The sequence below is a fragment of the Filicampus tigris genome, chromosome 6 (genome assembly GCF_054856515.1).
Source record: "Filicampus tigris isolate MCC_2025a chromosome 6, RoL_Ftig_1.0, whole genome shotgun sequence".
Classification (NCBI taxonomy): domain Eukaryota; kingdom Metazoa; phylum Chordata; class Actinopteri; order Syngnathiformes; family Syngnathidae; genus Filicampus; species Filicampus tigris.
In genome coordinates, this window is record NC_141222.1 from 11,028,269 (window position 1) to 11,042,832 (window position 14,564).

Here is a 14,564-nt window from a genome sequence, read left to right on the forward strand (position 1 = left end):
TTACGTGAAGTAAGACCCATAAAGGCTGGTCCAACATTTCAACAAAAACAGCCAATGGACCAGAAAAAATGAAAAATATTGTTGGTTCTCAAATTTATAACAGTAGTGCATGCACACTCTAAACCTGGCATTCTGTAAATGAGAAAATGTTGACGTGGTTGAAGAAATAATAATATAATTAGAAAACCTATAATGCATATATTTTCAATGGGCAAAAGGACCAATTATTACAACTCGATATTTGAAGGAAATTATTGACATTTAAAAAATGGAATTACCAAAAGTGACCTAATTGCATCTATAATAATAATAATAATAATAATAATAATAATAATTAATAATAATAATAATAATAATAATAATAATTTTTACTAGTACTAATCTATGTTGAAAAGCACTTTGTTCTTTGTGTTGCGTTAATATGAATGATTTTGTGCATCAAATGAAGTGTCTTGGAAAAATAACAATAATAATAATAACTATTATTCTTATTATTATTATTATAATGCGGACAGATAACCTCCTCAATTTCTCTTAAACCTGCTCTCTCTGTTGTTGTTCCATTATTCAATCATCCATGTAATCTTCAAAATCATACTGCCCCAAACTTAACATAATATAAATTAGCCTAAGTGACACAATTGAGAGGCCATTCTGTTGGAACACTATATAGAGCTCAAATCCTTAAGCAGAAGCTCTTAAAAATCATCAGATTTCATTAAGTAACCATTACTTAGCCAACAAGGCCTCTGTATACTTGAATACAAGGATACAATTCAAACTGTAAATTCTAGGCTAGCAAACTACATACACACACAGCTTTCAGTATTAACCCTAGTAGAAAATCAAGTAAAAACACATTACGGCAAAATAATATCTTATCAGAAGTTTAAAAAAAAAAACACTGAAGTACTATTTAATGTTGTTTTCCCCCAAAGACCTCCTGCCTTGCCTTGGAAGTCAGTTGATCCCATCAGTGCAGTCCTTTGACCTCCAGTGTACTTTGCCACAACACTTACACTCCACATAAGTCACATAAGCAAGCTCCACTCTATTCTATTGAGTATGCAATCAATAGGCAACAAGCATGCAAGCAATATTAATGGTCGAATCTTCCTATTTATACTACGAAAGGGAAAACATCAAGAGATCAATCACATACAGTATAGTGTGTAAATCAATCATTTGCTTTTTGTTGATCAACTGCATCTATACATTATTGAAGTGACATGGGAAATGTATGACTGTTCAACCAAAATTGAACACTAAATTACATGTGGACATGATCATGAAGATGTTGGAGTAAACAAAGCTACAATAAGACTCATCAAGGAGAAAAAAGCGACAAATGTGTGCATGTCTGAGGGTGTGTATTAAGTGGAAAAAAGGAGGTCGGTTATGTCCGGCAGGCTGTCTCCAGTTTAAGAGCTGCAATGCTCACTACCCACAGTCCTTTGAGTCTATCCACTAACACAGCAAGATGGCAGAAAAAAAAGTACTTTTATCACTTTTATCGAAATATTACCTCGACAAGCGACTGTTAATCTATACATTATGATAATTTACTATACCACGCTTTAATGACAATGCTCTACTTAATGCCAGGTAAAATAACACCAAAATGCAATGTTTCCTACTATACGAGCAAAATATTTCAATTTTTGTCACTACATCCTTTTAATTCCAGTTTGTTTTAGTAAAATGTGGTCAGAACCCTAACTTTATATAGTATGTACTGTATGCCTGAATGCGAGAGCAAAAAAAAAAAAGGGTAAAAGGGAGGGGGAGCTCAGTCAGAACCATTTGATGAGTGTGTGTTTGTGTTGGAAATAGTACAATCACGTTTGTATTTCTGCACGGGTCTGCGCCTCTGTAAAGCTGAGGTCTGGCTTCTCAGAGGCAAGGAAGTGCTGTTCCTAATGGTTGCTGAGTGTATCCAAGAGTGACCAATTGTGTGTGTGTGTGTGTGATTATGCACATTATGTCTGTGTAAAAGTTTCTGGCAGCCTCTTTCTGCATGACTAGATGGGGGCCCCTCTCTCAGCTCGGCCGTTTCTTTAACCTCTGTTGACCTCTTCTAGTCATCTGACAAAGGTCGTCACCCAAGACGAATGGAGAGACTGTCCCCTGAACATATGTCTGAAAGACAATAATATTCTCACCACGATCTTACATTGGTCAACCAAACCAAGCCAAGCCTAACCTTTACAACACACTCCACAACAATGGCAAGTCTTGTTGCAACACCCTGTACAAACATGGTGGACATGCTGCAGTGAAAACATTCAGCTCAACCTCTGACGTCAAACACAGTCTCTTCCGTAGTGTTGGTTGAATCTCATATTTACAATCCAGTTTTCCCAATGGACCTAAAGCAAATGGGAAAAAAAACAGTTCTAGTGTTGGAAGGGAAAATAAATTAGATTGGTGTGACCCGCCAAATTCAAACACCATACCTGGTTGACTCCCAAATTATTGTATAGGACAGTGTTTCCCAAACTTTTGTGAGCCATACATACATATTTACATGACCTGTCACTGTGATGTGTAGCAAATAAATCATAATTGATTAATCAATTAAGTGCCAATTGAAGTAAGAACCAAGTGTCCCTTTCAACTAATTGTCCACTCAACCGAACTTCCGCAGTGGAGTATGTCACAAAGTTACTTTGGTACTGGAGTGATTCCACTTGTCAAGACGTAATGGCTCAACAGCGCCCCTCTCTGTCATGCGGTGGATATAAATAGCTGGGTGTGTCGCAGTTGCCGCCAGTTCATTTGTGTCACTGCCAAGTAGTTTACTTGTAGACAATTAGCCACAAAATGCTAATTTAACAATTTACTACTTAGCGTGCTGATAAGGCCTTCTGGGGCTGACCGGCGCACGTCGTGTGTTTTTACAGACGGAAGTTAATGAGTCGAGCAACCATCACGTCTCCTGTCACTAATTCCAACACAACACAACACAACGCAGAGAGCAGGAGATTTGAGCCCCATCATCAACAACAAGGGTTACAGAGGCAGAAAGGTTGTTGTGTGTAGGCTGAAGTTTCACCCACACACCCTCTTACCAGCGTCACGGTGCTTCGCATTTTCCACATTTTATGTTACAGCCTCATTCCAAAATGTATTTCCCCTCTCAAAATTCTACAAAAAAAAAAACCATAATGACAGCATGAAAACGATTTATTTTTCAGTTTTATTAAACATAAAAATTAATAAAATCCCCTGTACATACAATAAGCGTTCGCAGCCTTTCCCACCAAGCTCAAAGTTGAGCTTAGGTGCTTCAGGTTTCCACTGATCATCTTTGAGTGGTTCCTACAGCTTAATTGGAGTCCACATGATTTGGAAAGGCACACACCTGTCGAAATAAGGTCCCACTGGTGACAGTGCATGTCTGAGCACAAACCAAGCATGAAGTCAGAGGGATTGGCTATGGACCTCTGAGACAGGATTGCCACGAGGCACAAATCTGCGGAAGGATGCAGAAAACGTTTTGCTGCTTTGAAGGCTCTAAAGAGCACAGTGGCCTCCATCATTCCTAAATGGAAGACTCTCGGGGCTTTTCCTAGAGCTGGTGACCCATCTAAACTGAGCACTCGGGGGAGAAGGGCCTTCGTCAGGAAGGTGACCAACAAGCCAAGGTCGGTCTGTCAGAGCTCTAGCCATCCTCTGTGAAGAGAGAGAACCTTCCAGAAGGACAACCATCTCTGCAGCACTCCACCATTCAAGCCTATATGGCGGAGTAGCCAGATGGCAACCCTTACTTAGTAAAATGCACATGGCAGCCCACCTGGAGTTTTCCAAAAGGCACCCAAAGGGCTCTCAGGCCATGAGAAAGAACATTTTCTGGTCTGATGAGACAAAAATGGAAGTCTTTGGGGGCACCATGTTTGGAGGAAACTAGGCACCGTTCATCACCTGACCAATACCATCTCTAAAGTCAAGCATGGTGGTGGCAGCATCATGCTGTGGCGGTGTTTTTCAGCAGTAGGAACTGGGAGATTAGTCGGGATTGAGGGAAAGATGAATGCAGCAATTTACAAAGACATCCTGGATGAAAACTTGCTCAGAGTGCTCAGGACCTCAAACTGGAGCAAAGGTATTACTTTGACCCTAAGCACACAGCCAAGACAATGAAGGAGTGGCTTCAGGACAAATCGAACATTTCTGGCAAGGTCTGAAAATCACCCAAATGCATCGCGATACATATCGAATTGACTTTTATTGGAGAAATGCACACACCTAGTTACAACAGATCAGTTTCTTTGTGTTTATTTAATTCCCATTCAAGACGTTATAATATAACATCATTCTTCAATGTTAAAAAAATGCTTATACAAACAATATAATATAATTTGAAATAAATGTGCCTTGAGTCAAAAAAGTTTGAAAAACACTGCCCTAGAGCCCCTATCCTGCATGTTTGACCCTGTCTCCCTCCAACACACCTGATTCAAATGATCAGTCCATCAGAAAACTTTGCAGAAGCCTGTTAACGATCCATATCATTTGAATCAGGCTGGATAGGGGTTCTCGAGGCCTGGATTTGGGCACCCCTGCAATAAATCATAGCACGTGTAAATTGAGTAAGTGAATTTGTGTTATTGTTGAAAATGCCAAAGAAAAACAATATTCACTTGAGAAATATATGCTTTGGATGCACTCTCACAAGATTGTCTTAAGTCTTGCCAGATATGTTCGCATGACAGCAGTTTGACATCTTAAATTTTATACAACTTACAGGCAGATTGTTCCAGAAAATTGTGGTCAAAATTTGAATTGTATGACTTCAGTGGTATTCAAATTTACAGGGTTCACTTTACTGTCTGGGTCAGACAATGTTCGTCTCATAAATCACCGAATGGTACAGTATTTGGATTGTCTTCTAAATATAGCGCATTAGATACCCTGCAAACTAAAAAGAAATATAAACATCAAATCACTGATTTGGTGCATTTGCTCCTTATCAGACATGGCGAAAAACCACGGGTATGGATTCCCTGGCGTGACCTAATACACCAGAGGGCAACCCGAGAACAAAACTACATGACACAGCATATTGTAAAGTGAGAAATATATGCTTTGGATGCACTCTCACAAGATTGTCTTAAGTCTTGCCAGATATGTTCGCATGACAGCAGTTTGACTTCTTAAGTTTTATACAACTTACAGGCAGATTGTTCCAGAAAATTGTGGTCAAAATTTGAATTGTATGACTTCAGTGGTATTCCAATTTATAGGCTTCACTTTACTGTCTGGGTTAGACAATGTTCTTCTCATAAATTACTGAATGGTACAGTATTTGGATTGTCTTCTAATTATAGTGCATATAGTGCAAACTAAAATAGAAATATAAACATCAAATCACTGATTTGGTGCATTTGCTCCTTATCAGACATGACGAAAAACCCCGAGTATGGATTCCCTGGCGTGACTCAATACACCAGAGGGCAACCCGAGAACAAAACTACATGACACAGCATATTGTAAAGTAAACAACAAGGCTATTAGTTAGAGGCGGAAATCTGACACAGGAGCTCTGCGTATGTGTCACACTTAAAGACTCTTTGATGGCCTATTGATCTGCTGATTTAGACCCCTCCTGTTCCCCTTCTCCATAATGCAAATTGCTGGAGGAAATTGAAAGATAGCAGAGGGGATGGATTTGGATGAAAGCAGAGGGCTACGGTCGGGGATTTGGACCGTGGCCAAATACTAATTGCTGTGCAAGCTAAGTGAGAAAATAACGATGAATTTATGTGAATGCTTTTAGAACGCAATGTAGAAATGTTATAGGGCCTGTATGATGCATAATCAACATTTTTTAGCTTTTAGCCATGTTAAAATGCTAATTCCCCACCAAAAACACCCCCAAAGTCGTGTTTTCCTACATTCACCCATTTCTGAGCATTCCTGCTCTCTAAGCACCAGCTCCACCCAGAAAAACTTTGAGTGCTCAATCTTTCACATATAAGATTGAGGGAGCCATGCCCTTACCGCTCTTGCAGGCTAAACGCACGCCCACTTTCTCGAGCAGCCAGCGGGACACCCGAAAAGCATACCCAGGAAAGAGGCCCTGGCCGATGCGCCGGCCTCCCTTGCAACTTTATTACAATTTACTGTTTAGTGGCCGGTGCGCGCAGCAACTTTGCAAAGTTATTTATTATCAAGACTACTTTATCATCCCAGCCACATCTCCTTCTAAAATCGTATGTCTTATACAAAGTGCAGGTGAGGGTGACACTAATGTTTGGCATAGTGAAAAATCCAATTGCACAGCAATTTATCCCAAGTGTATTTTCACACTACAGTAAATTCCCAGGAACTATTGACCTTGCCATTCACACAACCATGAAGACAGCAATACTGAAAAATAGACTGTATCTTTATATTTTGTAGGACAGAATGCAGATACTAAGATGTGGTTCAGTAAATTGGACACTGGAAGTCTGATATGAAAATTTAGGAGCCAATATTTAAGTTTCTAACAAGGAGGAAATCTCAGTCAGTGTGCATTTTGAACAAAACGTAATTTTATACATTCGAAAATAGAAAGATTTTATAGAATGAACGCACAGAGCCATTGTAAAGCTTTACACTCATTGATATGAGAGTTCACAAATACACTAATGTACTTGTTCTTTATATGGAAAATGTTAGGATTAAATATCACTAGACTTTGTAGCCATTGTTTTATCACTGGTAATATAAAGTTCAATGTTAATATGCTTGACCATGTGCACATGGGTATTTGGATTCCACTGCATTGTTCCCTAAATAAGTGGTTCATACAAAATGCAGTTGTAAAAAAAACACCACCACCAATAATAATAATAATAATAATAATAATAATAATAATAATAATAATAATAATAATAATAATAATAATAATAATTCATTCATTCATTCATTCATTATCCATACCGCTTATCCTCACAAGGGTCGCGGGCGTGCTGGAGCCTATCCCAGCTGTCTTTGGGCAGTAGGCGGGGGACACCCTGAATTGGTTGCCAGCCAATCGCAGGGCACACAGAGACAAACACCCACAATCACACCTAGGGGCAATTTAGAGAGTCCAATCAACTTACCATACATGTTTTTGGAATGTGGGAGGAAACCGGAGTACCCGGAGGAAACCCACGCAGGCACGGGGAGAACATGCAAACTCCACACAGGGAGGCCGGAGCCGGGATCGAACCCGCGACCTCTGAACTGTGAGGCGGACGTGCTAACCACCGTTCCGCCTATAATAATTAATAATAATTATTATTATTGTTATTGTTACTATTATTATTATTAGTAGTAGTAGTACATAATAAATATAATAATAATAATAATAATTATTATTATTATTATTATTACCATTATTATTATTACCATTATTATTATTATAATTATAGATTCAAATAATTGATATTTAAATACTTAAGGGAAAAAAACCCAAAAATGCCTATTTCTATGACACATTTTAATTGAAACCCAACAATAAAAATAATAGAATAAAAATAAGTGGTATACAGAATTAACCATGTATTTTCCCATTTAATTTCCTTTCCAGTCTCAGTGTCAGTGACATGCATGCACACACCGTACACACACACAAGCTGCTCAATTAAACAGCATCGTGTCCAATGCCCTCCCTCATGTCCTGTCCCCTCAGACACCCTTGTCAGGATAATGTGCCATTAATCTACCACTGAAAACACATTATTGGCCAATCAATAGGTGATATGGGGGGAAAGGGAACAGAGGAAAGAGGAGAAGCAAGGAGATGGACAGGAGGCAAGGGAGGAATGCTCTAAGTCTGGGGGGAGGCGTACGAGCTCCACTATGCGGACATGGAATACTCAGTGTGGTTTCATGCTGAATGTCAATATAGGTCCATTAACAACAGATAGAGTTGTCAAAGTGCCCGAACTCTTACAAGGATTGGAGACAGGTGGAGCAAAGTGCATTAAAACCACTAGACAAATCATGTTTTTGTAATAACTAAGAAACCACTCGAAAATATTTTCTTCATCAGATGAGTAGGCCACTGAAGACACATCAAATTGAACCGAGGATTCATGAACAGAGAACAGACAACAAAAACCTTAAAGTGACAAACTTAATAATGGTAGGCATCAGATCTTTGCCAGAAAGCAAAGGGGCAGCATATCTCAAAATAAAGGACAAATCCTTGACAGAGTGATATATATTTTTACATTGAAAAACAAGTACTACAAGCATGTTTTAGGGACATTATAATGAAAAGATCTAAAAAAAATCAAAAACTAATACCCTGCTTGCGATATGTGTACTACTCAAAATAAAGGACAAATCCTTTACAGAGTGATATATATTTTTACATTGAAAAACAAGTACTACAAGCATGTTTTAGGGACATTATAATGAAAAGATCTAAAAAAAAATCAAAAACTAATACCCTGCTTGCGATATGTGTACTACTCTTTGGCTTTGCTGTGTGCGACTCTCGGCTCATCTGTCCCACAGTTGATTTTTAACTCTGAGGTTTTCCACTTTAAAAAATATACTCATGGACAAACTGTTTTCACCTCACCCTTAAAGAAAGAAAAAACAACAATGATCACTTGAATCACGAAAGACTAATGAGACGATATTTGCCAAAATGCATATGGACAAGCCACAAACTTTGACAAAGATTAAACAAAACTGGATTTTTTGGGGGCAAAATCGACATGTATAAAGAAAAAGACACCGCATCAGGGACATCTTGTCTTGCCTCTATGTACGGTACAATGAAATCTCGACACTATCAAGTCATTCTTGAACGAAATTTGATTTCAGGCCCATCCCAGCTGTCTTCGGGCAGTAGGACACCCTGAATTGGTTGCCAGCCAATCGCAGGGCACACAGAGACAAACAAACAACCGCACTCACAATCACACCTAGGGGCAAGTTAGAGTGTCCAATCAACTTACCATGCATGTTTTTGGAATGTGGGAGGAAACCGGAGTACCCGGAGAAAACCCACGCAGGCAAGGGGAGAACATGCAAACTCCACAAAGGGAGGCCGGAGCCGGGTTCGAACCCACGCCCTCTGAACTGTGAGGCGGATGTGCTAACCAGTTTACCACCGTGGCGCCCCTCCAACTACATAAAACAAAACAGAAGATTGGACTATGACGAAGTGACCTGTGAGCTATGACCCAAATCCTATTGAACATCTTTGGAAGGAGCTGAATCATGACGATTTTGGAGAAGGCATCTTCAAACCTCAGGCAACTGGAGCAGTTTGCTGACAGGGAGTGAGCTAAAACATACAGTATCACTCTCATTGAGACTTACAGAAATTGTTTGATGGTAACGATTGTCTCAAAAGGCTGTGCAACAAAATACGATGTGTCATCAGATTTCCAGTTCTGGTGACAAAAAACATATATTTCAAACCTAAATGAAAAGTTTTACTCTTCAATGTAATGCTTGTCAAGCAATGAGCAGAGTGAGGGATGATGAGACCAGACTTGCGAGGGAGAGTCATCACCGATGATGAGTCATAGATCTACGAGTACCGTCCGGAGACCAAACGCCAAAGCACTCAGCGGAAAAGTCCAACGACACCAAGGCCAAAGAAAGCAAGACAGTGGAAGTTCAAAGTCAAAGTCATATTGATGGCTTTCTTTGAAATGAGGGGTATCGTCCTCTCCGAGTTGTTGTCACAAGGCCAGACGATCAAGCAGCATGTCAACAAAGAGATCCTGCTGCTTTCTTCATTCAGTGTGAGAGAAGAAGCGAGTGTTGTGGCAGGACAACTCGTGGCTGCTTCACCACGACAACATGCCTGCTCACAACGCCCCAAACATCTGACAGTTCCTGGCTGAGAAGAACATTGCAATGCTGGGATGACCTACCTACTCACGCCAACTGGCCCTTTGTGATTTTTTTTCCCGTCTTTACCAAGCTAAAGGGGTTCAAAGGGACCCATTTTGAATGTCATCAAAATGGCCATGACAATCGAGGCTCCCAGAAGAATCCATCCAGGAGTACATGAAGGCTTGGAATGGAAGGCTGGGAATGTGTTGTAGTTTGTATTTTTGATTTCAAATTTAATTTAATTGGTAACACCAGTCCTGCAACTTTTAAACATTATTTTGAAGTACTGTTCAGTGAAGGGATCCTTCATTTTTCTCTCAAATTAAAAATACTGCAAAATACTGTAATTCTATTATTCTTTAAATTGCTTTTGTCGGTTTCAAGTTATTTTAGTGACCATTGTGGGTTTTACTCTTTAAGTGAAAAGTTGCATTGACTTTGTGCACATCTGTAAAGTGTTTCTGAATACATTTAAATGCAGAGGTGGGCATTTTACAAAAATTTGCCGGTCCGTTTATCGCCATCCGTCTGCAGCCTGGGTATCCTTCCGATGTCCGTCTATCCGCATTTTTATTAAGCCAGATCAAATAGTGATCGATCGAATATTGTCCGATCCGTCTATCATTTTAAACGCACTTCCGTTAGGGCTTCCGTTGACCCTTCCGGTACCCTTCCGCCATCCGTTTATCCGCCATTTTGTTGGGCCGGACCAAACCAAATAGTAATCGCCTATATGCCAGTTCGACTATCATTTTAAACGGGCTTCCATTAGCGTTTCTGACTACCAACTTCGACAAACTACCATTGACAAGGATGACAAATACCTTTTTTTTCAAAGTGAGTCTACTGAAGCCAGCCTGTTTGAAGTGACTGTGCAATAGATTAAAAAAATATGAACACTTCTGCACATAGAAATGTCTTACCTCCGAAAAAATTCAAGAGGGTCTAGTTTTCATTGGTCCACTAGCAATCCCTTGATTTCCAAAATTGTTTGCCGATCAATAAAAGTGACACCAAACAAACTATTAAAAGCTAGCTTGTGGGCTTCACAGTATGCATGTGAACACAAACATGCCCCAAAAAGATTGCAACATACATCTTAAACAACCACAATTTACACTTCAACAGCCATGTACCACAGGATTCGGTCATGCAGCGATAAGGAGGGCAAAGCAAGTAATGTGCATGTATTTGAGATGACCTACCCGCCTCTTTGGTGACATGACAAAGTGCAACACCCAATGGCTCTTATTGGAAAATAAGCTGTAGTGAAACCTAGTGCCCAAAGAGTGTGCTGCAAGTGACCCATGAAAGGTGTGTCTGACACTACCAAAAACATTTGTCTTAATGATCACAATTGGTCACGAACATTAACCAAGTGCATATTACAGTAACTACAATAACTCCCCCAGGAAGTGCTGCAGTATGCTTGAGCAAGAAAAATGAGCCTCTAATTGCTCCTGATGAACTCCACAGGGCTCTCAGTTCGATGGACAGCAGAAGGAGCAAGCCAGCAGTGTTTTGGCAGAAAGGTCTTGTGAAACCCATGAGACCACTAACTGAACTTAAAGCTAGTGGTGTTATTGGTTGCCCAACTAGTCGGTCGTGAGGAAACATTTAACACCCATATGGGTGGATTGGTATACCATGTGTACCATGTTATTTCTATTATAGTTTCATAAAGCTTGTACTTTTCTGGAATTCGGATTGAATTTGGTACGTGTCTATGCATCCAGAGGTGGGAGGCCAGAATTTCCGCAAATACCCTGCTGTATATAGTGAATAATTAAAAGAATAGAAATAAGGGGCCTTGACTAACCCCTGATTGATCAATTAATCTTCTTAGACAGGGGTGCCCATTACATCGATCGCGCAAAGGCAATGTGGGTAGATCTCCAGCCTATCATCCGTCCTCACTACTGTATTGCTACGTTCATGCTACGTTACGTTCATGCTACGTTCACACCAACTGCGTTCTGAGCGTTTCTGGCGGCGCGTTTGAATTGGAGTCAATGTAGTTCGCCTGGGCGGACGCGGTTGCATGCTGGGCGGAGCAAATGATGCGTTTGGGGTGGTGGGACGCAGAGCGAAGCTCAGAAAATCTGCCCATTCGGCTCGTATGAAACAAGTAAACTTGTTTGCCATTTCGCCTCGCGGCAGCCAATCAGCACCAGGCATACTAAAGTCACACACAGCCACACAGCGTCCTGTTCACTGGGCGACCAGCAATATTTTTGCATTTTTAGTAGGTGGTAGATCATTTTGACTCGGTCATGTCATAGGTAGCTCCCAGGCTGAAAAAATGTGAGCACCACTGTTCTTGTGTTCATTTTCAGCTCAGGTGGTTGAGTGGTTATCTACCTACCCAAAGGTTGTGAGTTTGGCCCTCGGCTCTTGTGACTATGTCGAAGAGTCCTTGAGCAAGAAACTGAACCCCAAGTTGGTCCTGCCGCTGCGTTTTCACAAGGTGAATGAGGAGACAGTGTTAAAGCGCTTTTACCTCAAGGTAAAAAAAAAAATGTGATGCAGGTGAAAGCCCATTCCCATTTGTTACTTTGAGTGCATTCTGCACGTACACAATTATTTTGGGGGACATCCTGGAGTGGTCACCAGCCAATCGTAGGGCAGAAGGTTTCAGTGCCTGGTACCCCCTTTTCATGAAAAAGTATTCATTCAACAAGGCAGGACCCGATTGAGAACTCGTGCAAAAACATAACAGAAGTCATAATTGTTATCTTAGTTGGCCCACTCACTCCGTAAGGTGTGTGTGTGTTTTTCCCACATACGTCCTCATACACAACAAACACACCTCTTAGCCCTGAAGTGAGTGGATCTCTCGAGGATTGTGCTCCCCTCTGGCCAGTTCTGGGGATGCTCTAAGTGCTCTATAATAGCCAGCAATCAGCGCTGATGGATAGAAACCAACGTCCAGCCCTCAGGAAAGAAATATAAATAAGTAAGATGAATAAATAAAAGCCTCGTGTCCTCACAACCGCATATTGCATTGGGCATGTGTTTTATAATGAATATAGATTGAGAGGTTGAAATATTTATAGTTCAGGAGCGGTGTGTGTGCATGTGTGTGGTAGTAGGGTGTGAACTGACATCCTGAGTGGACAGGAATTAATTAAAAAAAAAATCTTCCAAGCAATGTTCAGTTTGTGATCGTCAAGTGGGACACGCTTTTGGAATGAGAAGTTTTGAAACCCTCGATGATGATATCCTTTCTGGTTTCTCTTGAAGCTTGTCATTCTCCTCCAATGATGCCATAAATTATAATTTAAAAAAAGTCATCCACTGGTCAGTTGAAAGGTGTGTGAGGACACAGGCTGGCCATGAGCAGCCTGGGGCCAAGTTAAAGAATAACTCTAAAGGAGGGACACGATCTTGTCATTGACATGAACAAATATTTCAGATGACCACCCCACTACCTGAGTAGTGCTACTAGCTATGTTGGCCCATGGAGTTCTTCCACAAATGTTCTCTTCTTCTATTACCGGTACATAAATGTTTGTCCAGTATGTTTTTCCCCACTATATAGAGCAAAATCATAGTTGTGACTGCGATATCATTGCAACAAAAAGAGATATAGTGATATACTGTATGTAGCTAGTTCTGTGGGGTCCCCACACCTATTGTATGACTTCACACCTCTTACATTAGCTAAAGGTCTACACACCCCTGTCCAAACGCCATTTTGTTTGTGATATAAAATAGTGAGACGCTGACATTTTCTACCATGAATGTGACCTATCACCTGCACAATACAGTTGAAAAAAAACAAACAAAAAGAAATCCCTTTGCTGGAGCAAGTAAAAATAAGCAACTGGGATAATGTTGTTGCACAAAGGTGCACACATTCTCTTAAGTAGCAATGTGGCTGTGTTGAGAATGAACCAATCACATTCAAATTGATGTTAAATGGGAGTCATGACACACCTGCCACCGTTTAAAGTTCCTTTGATTAACTCAAAATGAAGTTCAGATGTTCTAATATGCCTTTTCTGGCATTTTTGTTGTCACATCTTACAGCAAAAGCCATGGCCTTCCACATCATCAGAGGGATCTCCTTGTTTAAAGGTATCAGTCAGGAGAAGGCTAAAATATATATATTTTCCAAGGATTTTCCTGGACCACATTTAACACAGTCATAATGAAGGGGACAAAATATGGCAAAACAGTAACAAGAACTGGACGTGCCTCTAAAATTGATGAAAAGACAAGAAGAAAACTGCTCAGAGAGGCTACTAAGAGGCCAACAGCAGCGTTTGAGGAGTTTCAGGAATTTCTGGCAAGTATTGCCTTTTCATGACATGTGACAACAATCTCACGTGTTCTTCATAAAGTATGCCCGAGCTATGTGATAGGATGGCATGAAGGAAGACTTATCTTACAAAATGAAACCCAGGTCCAACTTTTTGGGCCATAATTACAAAAAATGTTTTTTTTTTTATTTGCAAAGTCAACACTGCTCCTCACTTATAGAACACCATACCTAGAGCGAAACATGGTGGTGGCAATATCAAAGTTTGGGGGTGTTTTCTTTAGATGGAACTGGGGCAATAGTCAAGGTGGGGTGACTTATGAATAGTTACAAATACCTGTCAGTTTCAGCACAAAACCTTCAGGCTTCTGCTATAAAAATCCATCCATCCATTATCGATACCGCTTCTCCTCACAAGGGTCGCGGGGCATGCTGGAGCCTATCCCAGCTGTCTTCGGGC